Source organism: Aegilops tauschii, chromosome 4 (genome assembly GCF_002575655.3).
Source record: "Aegilops tauschii subsp. strangulata cultivar AL8/78 chromosome 4, Aet v6.0, whole genome shotgun sequence".
NCBI classification, from domain to species: Eukaryota; Viridiplantae; Streptophyta; class Magnoliopsida; order Poales; family Poaceae; genus Aegilops; species Aegilops tauschii.
Genome location: NC_053038.3, coordinates 286,722,272 through 286,733,974, shown reverse-complemented (window position 1 = coordinate 286,733,974; position 11,703 = coordinate 286,722,272). Strand labels below are relative to the sequence as shown.

The 11,703-nt window shown below is 44.4% G+C and overlaps 1 long non-coding RNA gene across 1 annotated transcript; it reads right to left on the bottom strand.

The window, feature by feature from the left end:
• Window positions 1-8,542: 8,542 nt before the first annotated feature.
• Window positions 8,543-11,151, bottom strand: LOC109774969 (uncharacterized). The gene is made up of 5 exons (XR_006662033.2): window positions 10,966-11,151; window positions 10,260-10,822; window positions 10,028-10,164; window positions 9,382-9,446; window positions 8,543-8,698 (listed from the first exon to the last, which is right to left on the bottom strand). It is a non-coding gene; the product is annotated as an uncharacterized lncRNA (long non-coding RNA).
• Window positions 11,152-11,703: the final 552 nt, after the last annotated feature.

Genomic DNA, 11,703 nt, shown 5'->3' with positions numbered 1-11,703 from the left:
GTCAACACATAACCAAGAAACCTTCGGAAATCGTTTACCTCAACCTTCGAAAAGCATCCGTTATACAAGTTATGGCAATACTCCCGAACTCCCGCCCCAGTACTGGGTGGCGTCGAGGTGATCTCACCAACAACTGCATAAAAGAGACTTCGATGTCGGCGAAACTCGGGTATTCCAGAACTGCAACGATAAAATTGTGACGACAACACCTCGGAGCTCAACTCCCCGGGACACTGCCACAACCCCTAAATGTTAGGAGGCACCAAGAACAATGTTCTCGTCACAAAACCATCGGAACGATTCCAAGATACCCGGGTGATCCTAAATTTTTTTAGTGAAATTAGAGGAGAGAATAGTCAAAACTTCTACGTCAGGAGACCTCACCAGAGCGACGAAGGTCCTGAGGAGTAAAATGAATCCTACTCTCCGATATATATAATCCCAAGACTCAAAACATTTTTTTTCTAGACTCAACAACGCCAGCGATTCGATCAAGCAGGGGGCTCCTAAGTCGGGGATGGCTCTGATTACCAACTTGTAACGCCCACGATGCGGCTATATCTCCCACGTGTCGAGGCACGACTTAGAGGCATAACCGCATAGTGGTTTTGTCGCAAGAAGGGTCATCTTCACACAATCCCATGTAATGAATAAGAATGGGATAAAGAGTTGGCTTACAATCGCCACTTCACACAAAACATAAATATAATCCATGCATCATCCAAAATACATACATATAGACCGTCTACGGCCAAAATCCAGATGAAAATAAGACAACCCCAAATGCTAGATCCCCGATCGTCCCAACTGGACTCCACTACTGATCATCAGGAAAAGAAACATAGTAACGACCACGTTCCTCGTCGAACTCCCACTTGAGATCGACCCCATCATCTACACTGGCATCGTCGGCACCTGCAACTGTTTTGGTAGAATCTGTGAGTCACGAGGACTCAGCAATCTCACGCCCGCGAGATCAAGACTATTTAAGCTTATAGGAAACGATGGTGCAACGAGGTGGAGCTGCAGCGGCAATAAGCATATATGGTGGCTAACATACGCAAAAGAGAGCGAGAAGAGAAGCAACGGAACGGTCGTCATCTAGCAATGATCAAGAAGTGGTCCTGAACTCCTACTTACGTCAAACATAACTCAGACCGTGTTCACTTCCCGGACTCCGCCGAGAAGAGACCATCACGGCTACACACGCAGTTGATGTATTTTAAATTGGGTCAAGTGACAAGTTCTCTAGAACCGGACATTAACAAATTCCCATCTGCCTCATAACCGCGGGCACGGCTTTCGAAAATAATACCCTGCAGGGGTGTCCCAACTTAGCCCATCATAAGCTCTCACGGTCAACGAAGGATAAACCTTCGCCCGGAAAGACCCGATCAGTCTCGGAATCCTGGTTTACAAGACATTTCGACAATGGTAAAACAAGACCAGCAAAGCCGCCCGAATGTGCCGAAAAATCCTGATAGGAGCTGCACATATCTCGTTCTCAGGGCACACCGGATGAGCAGTCAGTACAACTCAAACCAATCCTCGAGTTTCCCCAAGGTGACTCCACCACTACGAGATATTTGTAACACCCCGCATGTAACTTGCCATATTTGTAACTCCGACTCTTGCCATTTTCGGCTATGTGTTATGATATTCCCTTCGTGGTTGGGTTTTGTCTTTCGTTTTGCATTTTGTTCATGTCTTGCATATCATATCATGTCATCATGTGCATTGCATTTCATACGTGTTCGTCTCATGCATCCGAGCATTTTCCCCGTTGTCCGTTTTGCAATCCGGCGCTCCTATCTCCTCCGGTGCACCCCTCTTGTTTTCTTTCGTGAGCGGGTGTCAAACATTCTCGGAATGGACCGAGACTTGTCAAGTGGCCTTAGTATACCACCCGGAGACCACCGGTCAAGTTTCGTTCCATTTGGAGGTCGTTTGGTACTCCAACGGTTAACCGGGCATCCGCAAAGTCCATCTGTGTGTTGCAGCAAAACCCCCCTAAAAACCAGCCCAAAACCCCTCCAAGTCATCTCCATGCTCTAGGTCGTTCGATAACGATCGTGTGGGCGAAAACAGCACCTCGTTTGGACTCTCCTAGCTCCCTCTACCTATAAAACTCCTTCCCCTCCCGTAAACGAATCGCAGATGAAACCCTAGCCCTCTTCCACCTCGCGCCCGGACAATTTTCCCCGCCGCCGGACGTGTCCGCCGCCTCCGCCCCACGAATCGGGGGTCGCCACCTGTCCCGCTGCCGCTCCAGCGCCGCCGGCCCGTGCGGCCCGCGCGGCCGCGCCTGGCCCGCGGGGCCCGGCCGCCCTCGCGCCCGCGCCCTCCCGTCCGCCGGCCCCGGCCACCCGCGCCGCCGCCCGCGCCGCCGCCATCCGCCGCCGCGGCCTCCTCCGGCCGGCGCCGCCCTTCCCCTCCGTGCCTCGCGCCTCCCCGTGCCGGGCCTCCTCCCTCCGTCTTCGCCGCCATTCACGGCGAGGCGAGCCCGAGCCCGAGCTCCTGTTCCCCGATCAGGATCCACCCACTGTAGCGGTTGACTTTCTCCCGATCCCGTTTTTTTGCTGTCTTTTTCTGTTGCGATATGTGCCCATGTTCAACAGTGCATAACTCCTTGCATGTAGCTCCGTTTCGCGCGTGTAGTATGTCAAATTGTTCGTCTCGTGATGCTCTACATTTTTTTCAATTGCACCATGTTCATTAGAGGTCATCTTGATGTCCAAATCTCTGTTGCAAGAGGGCTAGTTGCTGTTATCCTCTGGTTCTTAGCAGAACTTGGAGATTTGTCATTTTTGTATCCTTTTATCTGTGCATCTTATGGGCATGAGCTCTACATGTGTTTTGTTGTATGCCATGCTATCTTTCCATGGTGTAGTCCATGTATTTTTGTGATCTCTGTGGTGACTAGCACAAGCATGCAAAATAGGCTTTGTAATGTTTCTGATTTCAGGGACTTAGTGATTTCTAAGTCCTTGTCTGCTGTTATTTTGTTGCCATGTAAACTTGATGCTACAGAGAGATCCATGCATATTTTGGTGATGTTCAGTAACGATGTTTTGTAGCTATAGTTGTAATTGATCCATTCCTGCCCTTGTTTGCAATTATAGAGTGCCATAGCATGACTCAATCTTGCTCTACTTTTGCTATAAAATATTTCTGGCAGATTCTCAACATGATATGCAATTTTGCCAAGCTTGTTGTATTTGATCCATACATTGTATGCTCTTGTTCTTGCCATGGATAGCTTCATAAACATGCCATCTTGCTGTAGGTATGCTTGTTATGTCATGCGTTTCCTTGTGGTGAGTGCATCAAGCTCACAAACATGCCTACATATTATTGTTTCTGCCATGCTCTGTTCTCTTCTAAGTCTGAAACCTGATAACGAAACTTGCTTTCCATCATATCTTTTAGTCCTTTTTGGCTTATGGACAGTAAGGGACTTTTGTCATATGCTTTTAGTAGAACACTGCCATGCCTTCTTTTGCTATTTTAAGTTCCTGTAGCATATTGATTTCGTGCTCTGAACATTGCTACCTGATGCTGTTTCTGCCATGTCCAGTAATTTCACCAAGTCTGTGAACCTGTTATCTTTTGCACTTTTGCCATGCTTGTTTGAGCTTGTTATGTTGTGAACTAGCCGTAGCTCAGTGTTCATATTTTGTCAAGCAGCTCCTGTAGATTACTTTCATATGCTTTGTTGCTGTGTTGGAGTGCTGTAGCATTGTTGCTTGTTGCATTTTAAGTGCTATCATGCTGTTAATCGCAGATTCGTGTCATTCTTGTTTTGCCCGCCATTTGCAAACCGTGCATCCTTTTCCGGTGATCTTTATATCAATTTCGACCGAAATCACCTCATCTTTCCAGTGGAATGCTTGGTTTGCCAAGTTACTGCCTTGTTCTTCATTTTCCTTCCGGAGCACGCATATGCATCGCATATCATATCTCGCATATCATACATGTTTTGCATCATGTTGCTTGCGCATTTCTCGTGGTTGATTGTGGTTCCGTTTGTTTGTGTTCTTGTCTTGGGTAGAGCCGGGAGACGAGTTCGTGAACGAGGAACCTGTTGAGTACGCTTACGAGGATCAAGCTTTCAACAACTCTGAGAACCTTGCAGGCAAGATGACCACCACTCGAAATCACTTCTATCTTCGCTTTGCTAGTTGTTCGCTCTATTGCCATGCTACGCTACCTATCACTTGCTATATCATGACTCCCATTTTGCCATTTCAGCCTCTAACCATCCTTTCCTAGCAAACCGTTGTTTGGCTATGTTACCGCTTTTGCTCAGCCCCTCTTATAGCGTTGCTAGTTGCAGGTGAAGTTGAAGTTTGTTCCATGTCGGAACATGGATATGTTGGGATATCACAATATCTCTTATTTAATTAATGCATCTATATATTTTGGTAAAGGGTGGAAGGCTCGGCCTTATGCCTGGTGTTTTGTTCCACTCTTGCCGCCCCTAGTTTCTGATATACCGGGATTATGTTCCTTGAGTTTGCGTTCCTTACGCGGTCGGGTGATTTATGGGACCCCCTTGATAGTTTGCCTTGAATAAAACTCCTCCAGCAAGGCCCAACCTTGGTTTTACCATTTGCCACCTAAGCCTTTTTCCCTCGGGTTTTCTAGAGCCCGAGGGTCATCTTTATTTTAAACCCCCGGGCCAGTGTTCCTCTGAGTGCTGGTCCAAACTAGAGCCCTTTGCAGCGCCACCTTGGGGAAACTCGAGGATTGGTTTTAGTTGTACGGACTGCTCATCCGGTGTGCCCTGAGAACAAGATATGTGCAGCTCCTACCAGGATTTGTCGGCACATTCGGGCAGCTTTGCTGGTCTTGTTTTACCATTGTCGAAATGTCTTGTAAACCGGGATTCCGAGACTGATCGGGTCTTTCCGGGAGAAGGTTTATCCTTCGTTGACCGTGAGAGCTTATGATGGGCTAAGTTGGGACAGCCCTGCAGAGTATTATCTTTCGAAAGCCGTGCCCGCGGTTATGAGGCAGATGGGAATTTGTTAATGTCCGGTTCTAGAGAACTTGTCACTTGACCCAATTTAAAATACATCAACTGCGTGTGTAGCCGTGATGGTCTCTTCTCGGCGGAGTCCGGGAAGTGAACACGGTCTGAGTTATCTTTGACGTAAGTAGGAGTTCAGGACCACTTCTTGGTCATTGCTAGATGACGACCGTTCCGTTGCTTCTCTTCTCGCTCTCTTTTGCGTATGTTAGCCACCATATATGCTTATTGCTGCTGCAGCTCCACCTCGTTGCACCATCCGTTCCTGTAAGCTTAAATAGTCTTGATCTCGCGAGCGTGAGATTGCTGAGTCCTCGTGACTCACAGATTCTACCAAAACAGTTGCAGGTGCCGACGATGCCAGTGCGGATGATGGGGTCGATCTCAAGTGGGAGTTCGACGAGGAACGTGGTCGTTACTATGTGTCTTTTCCTGATGATCAGTAGTGGAGCCCAGTTGGGACGATCGGGGATCTAGCATTTGGGGTTGTCTTATTTTCATCTGGATTTTGGCCGTAGACGGTCTATATGTATGTATTTTGGATGATGCATGGATTATATTTATGTTTTGTGTGAAGTGGCGATTGTAAGCCAACTCTTTATCCCAGTCTTGTTCATTACATGGGATTGTGTGAAGATGACCCTTCTTGCGACAAAACCACTATGCGGTTATGCCTCTAAGTCGTGCCTCGACACGTGGGAGATATAGCCGCATCGTGGGCGTTACAACTCTCCAAGCAATTCAGGCCCTCCTGGTATATACAACCTGATGTATACATGGCAGTAACCTCAGGAAACGGTCAACCACTTTTTGGCCAGGTTTCTCACTTGTCAAAAACAAGATCAAGGATTGCTGCGATGATGATGCGGTCCCAGTTTTTCATCAGAACTTCACCGATGTGGGAATTAAGAATGCCCTCGACCGCCGTCGCATACCGAATTTTACGGAACTATCGCACATAGTATGGAAGTACTGCTCGATGGGAAGTACATGGATGGCCCAACAAACCCAATTGCAACCTATTGCCTTTAAGCAGAGCACTGCTCGGGCAAAACGGACGCACCCTTACAAGGCATCCGATCATAATTCCTTCGGCAAGAAAAATAAACCCCTTACAGGACATAGGTCCGTTCTTGACGAACTCCTCGACAAGCCATGTCAGATACACACCACGCTGAGCACCGAACCAACTCATAGGTGGCTAAAAGCGGCGAGGCTATCCTCACCATTGCTACCCCGGAGAAACACTCTCCGGAAAACAACGACGTTAATGTCTTCATTGTCTTTGAGACCTTCTCCTCAAATAATCGGCGTAAAAGGGCACTCTGCGACCTCGCCGAAATTAAGCAAGCAACCACAATGAGCCCATGGAACGACGCGGCAATAACTTTCACCGCTGACGACAAGCCAAGGGCCCGATTAGTCCAAGCACCTGTCGCCTTGGTCTTAAACATAATTTTGGACGGCTTCCGACTTACCGTAGTGCTCATGGATGGCGGTAGTGGACTTAACCTCATCTAAGAGGACACGCTCGACAAAATGCATATTGATAGAGCACGCATCGAGCAAAGCAGTACCACCTTTCGAGGCATCATCCCTAGCCGAGAAGCACATTGTTCGGGAAAAAACAAACTTGATGTAGTATTTTGCATGCCTGAGAATTACAGGTCCAAAGAGTTGCTTTTCCACATGGCTCCTTCAATAACGGATATCACGCCCTTTTAGGGCGGGACATTTCCTCACGCTTCCAAGCCATACCCCATTACGTGTACATGAAGCTTAAAATGCCGGGGCCCAATGGAGTAATCACGATCACATGTGATCCGGATATAGCACTCCGCGCCGAAAACAAAACCACATCCCTGGCCCTTGAGGCACTATCCGAAGCCCTCGCGGTTGAAGAATTAACCACTTTGCGATCCACAGTGGACAAAGACGATGTGATCCTCGATTAGAGGCCCAAATCAACCTCTTACAAACCAGCAGATGAAATAGTCAAATTTCAAGTACACTCGACGGATCCTACCAAAACAGCGTCCATCGGAGCACAGCTGGATCCGGCGGTGGATGCCGCCTTGCGAGCGTTTCTACGTGAAAATTGGGATATTTTTGCCTGGCACCCCTCGGACATGCCCGGCGTCCCACGCAGACTGGCCGAACACAGCCTCAACATAATCAAGGGTTTCAAAATAGTCAAACCAAAGCTATGGCAATTTTCCAAACTCAAACGACAAGCTATGGGGGAGGAGCTGGACAAACTACTCGATGCCGGGTTCATCAGAGAAATCAAACACCGAGATTGGCTGGCCAACCTGGTCATGGAGCCGAAGAAGGATAAGTCTTGGTGCCTTTGTGTCAATTTCAAAGACCTTAATAAGGCTTGCCCCAAAGAACCTTTCTCGTTGCCCCGCATTGACCAGATTATCGACGCAACCGCGGGAAATGACTCATTGTGTTTCCTTGATGCATACTCTGGATACCATCAGATTAAGATGAAGGCACTACTAGGAAAAGGCCTACTAGTGGCGCACCAGTTTTGCCTACTAATGGCGTACTACTGGTGCGCCACTAGTACCACGCCACTAGTATTAAATACTAATGGCGCACCACAGGTGCGCCATTAGTATACCATTCAGTGCTCCACTGGTATTCCCTCCAGGTGTGCCACTAATAACCTTATAGGTGCGCCACTAGTAATAAAGGAAGGTGCGCCACTAATAAGGGCTTAAATGCGCCACTAGTAATGTATTTGGAAAACAAAAAAATCTAAATTTACAGAAAACAACCTATAAGGAAAAATAATTAAAAAACAAAAAATGAAATAGAATCATAATTTTTATTATAGTAAGAATATTACAATGTCTTTACAAGTTTCCAATAAAAGGAAAATTGCAAGGAAATAAAAGAAAATCCTAAAACTAATCTTCTAGTAATCTTTTCTTCTTTTTCTTCACTTTATCCCTGCAAAATGTAACAAAATAAACAGAAAGACAAACAAACTATTTATAACATGTCAATACTGTCATTTTTTATGTAGAACTAGATATGAGCATATATTTCTAGAATTACATGGTGTGAATATTGTATGAGTAAGATTATAACGGAAATGAATTTTGATAGGAGCCCACTTTCGACGAGTATTTATCTGATAGAGCTAAATAATCAGGGCATTTACCTTTTGATAATACTAGATGACCCGTTGCGCCGATGGCGCAAGGGGCGAGAGTAAGGCATCTATTGTGAGAGTGAACATAAATATATTTAGGGGCAGATTGGTACACAGAATATTTACAATCCTATTAGAAAGAAAGGAATAAGCATTGGTGGAATGTGTACAGGATCCATTGGGAAATCCTTGTAAGTTCTGGAGATATGATCACAGGGAATGTTTGATGGAAACATTTATGTGAAAGCATGCATAATAGAAACAGATAACATCATTCGAAACTTAAATAATAAACTGCATGAGTAGCCCATACTTATACAGGTCCAGTGTGGTCTAATCTTGTACAGCAAAACATTTGCTGAGCAACCAAAACAAATAAGACATGGTAGCGATAATATGGAGAGGCATCATTGACACTTGAGTCATAGACAGAGGGCAAAACTCCTTCAACACGGGCACATATGCTCGCATTTGAGCAACATCAGTCCTGTCTACGCACCCTGGATGTTGGGGATGATAAAGTAGTTAGACATTTACATTCGAAGGCACATCAACAGGCGATATTGAAGTATGCAATATCAGATAATAATAAAAGGTCACTCAAAGACATTGGTTATATATGTACGGAACAGTAGATAAGGAAACCAACGCCAAGTTAGTACGCTATATTTTGATGTTTTTTGCCGATGCTTTACGTTGTGAAAGAAATGCTCTAATAATTGTCTAGACGGCGTATGTGTGGATGAGGATGATCATTACTGGAAAGTAAGAAACAGGTAATCTTGTGTAAAGAGAGATGTAGATGTTGTAACGAGAGTGCTAATGACAAGCAGGGTATGCTCAATTCTAAAAGAAAGTGCATATATTAGTCTATGGGCAAAAGGGCTGCAGCAAACCAAGTATTCATAGAAAGTTAGTATGCATTGAGATAAGGCATAATCAGTAACTGGTTGTTCAATCTGTAACTACTTGCTGATACAGAAAAGTACCACCAAGCAGACAGGTTAAGGGACATGTTAGTCTATGGGCAAAAGGCTCATATACGAAACCGAAATAGAAGATCTGAGATCAAATACTTGATGTGTAAAATTTTGCTAACGAACCAAAGAAAATCTGATTCATCTCTTTATTTATTACTGTAAAACAAAGCAACATAGTAGTAGGATGTTACAAATCCACACACATGCATGACGGAATGCGCCGTTTGTCTCTGCTCTGCCTCCCTCCTCTCAAACCATCCACCGTGACCTGAACTTGAGAGAGTATAGTCAGCGGTGAAAAAGGTCTGAACTTGAAACAACTAATGTCAGCAAGACCCCAAGGCTTGAAGCTTTGCATATAATAAAAAACCAATTCCCAACTATTTTTGCCCAATCATCCCAAATAAGCACCATGTATTTTAAAGAGAAATTCAGTCCAAGCAGCTTCATTAATCCTTCAGGTGCATAATCAATCATTGTATTGTTCTAGCCTTAAGAAACTGAAGAAGAGACAATAAAAACCAAAAGTAAAATCATGTGTAGCAGCAGCAAAAGCAAAACTGATCACATTCTGTCATTCTGACCTATCATCTTTTAAATCAAACTACACAAGAATAAAATTATCTAACAGAACATGAACACCATGTATCCTATTCAGAGACATCTTCACTGCATATATATGCTAGATAATCAAAAATCTGAAAGCATCTTAGAGGAAGCCCTCGCTAAGAACCTTGGCAGACGTTCATGAAGCTGCGCCTACATTAGCTACATGACCGACAATTACTCAAATCTGTCGTAGTAAACAAATAACACAGTTGAACAACAGATAAATAGGAAGAGACATACATGAATTGCAGTCAGATTTACATGCCTACTGCTCCTCGACACTGCAACCCTTCCTCGAGGGCCGACACGATTTGGTCTGCTTGTTTTGTTTACTCCGGCTATTCATTGTTGGTGCTGGATTTTTATTGTCTGCATTGCTGCATTAGATGAATATTTGCTACCGTAAATATTTCAAGGGAAAAAGTGATTTGTGAGATTATTTTTTCTATAGGATGTGAGAAGCAATACTTACTCTTGCTTTTGTCTTTTGGGAGGAGCACAGTCCTATTCCTTATTTTTGCGGGAAACGTTCCTGAGCTGCATTCCAAAATATTGTACATACGTACTGCTACTGTATGAGTGGATATAGAAGAATAGATAAAAAATCAACAAAAATAATACAAAGAACTGACAAAAATTGCAGGAAAACTAATTATGCCTGCCTTCTTTTAGATAATATAAGATAATTTAGGGGCTAAACCAACTAATCAATAAAAAGGAGAGCATGTATGTAGTTCATCTAGTTATTATGAAACATGTGCTTTATACGCATATGAGTGTTGTGATATCTGTCAGATTTTTCGGATTAGAAGGCAGTGTTACATAGCAATGAAACAAAATTTAATTCAGATTTCAATCAAGGAAACAAAAAATCTGAATTATTCATTCAGATTTGAATTAAGCAAAAAAATACAGAATTAGCCACAAAGGGAACTTGGGAAGAGTATGTACCAGGAGTCAAAAATCAGAGGCGTATGCGTATGCAGTGACGTGATGGACGAAGATGACTACTTGAGCTTCTCCAGATCACAACACCTGAAAAAGTGATGCAAGCAGCAACATGAAATAATTAGAATGCAATGTTAGATATCTAATCAAGGAAAAATAAATTCAGATTCGAATTAAGCAAACAAAATTTCAGAATTAGCAATGGAGTGGAACTTGGGAAGAATATGTACCAGTAGGAGGGAAAAATTGAAGGAGTATGCGTACGCAGTGACGGGGCCGACGAAGATGACTACTTCAGCGTCGTCCAGCCCGCTCCACCTGAAATTAGAAATATTTAGAAAACCCAACTCCTTCTAAATATTTACAGGAGTTTCTTCCCAACTCCAATCAGGCTACTTATGGTTATCAATATTCAATAGTCAGTACACATAACTAAGAGTCTAAATACCGAACAGGCCGCAACAGCATTCATTACCCCGTATGGACCATTTTGTTTCAACACTATGCCTTTTGGGCTTAAAAACGCTGGTGCCACTTACCAACGCATGATTCAAACATGTTTGGAAAAACAAATAGGCAAGGCAGTGGAAGCATATGTAGACGACGTGGTCATCAAGACTAAACGCATCGAATCATTGGTGGATGATCTTCGTCTCACATTTGAAAACCTCCGAACATATGACATACGGCTCAATCTAGAAAAATGTGTTTGCGGCGTTCCTGCCGGAAAACTACTAGGGTTCATCGTCTCCAATAGAGGAATCGAGGCAAACCCGTCTAAAATCCGAGCCTTGTCGCAACTGGCCATACCAAAAGACTTAAAGCAGGTCCCAAAACTAGCAAGGTGCATGGAAGCTTTGAGCCGCTTCTTCTCCAGATTAGGAGAAAAGGCATTACCACTCTGTAGACTGCTTAGACGCACCGACCACTTCGAATGGACGGAGGCAGCTACAGCCGGATAGGAAGAA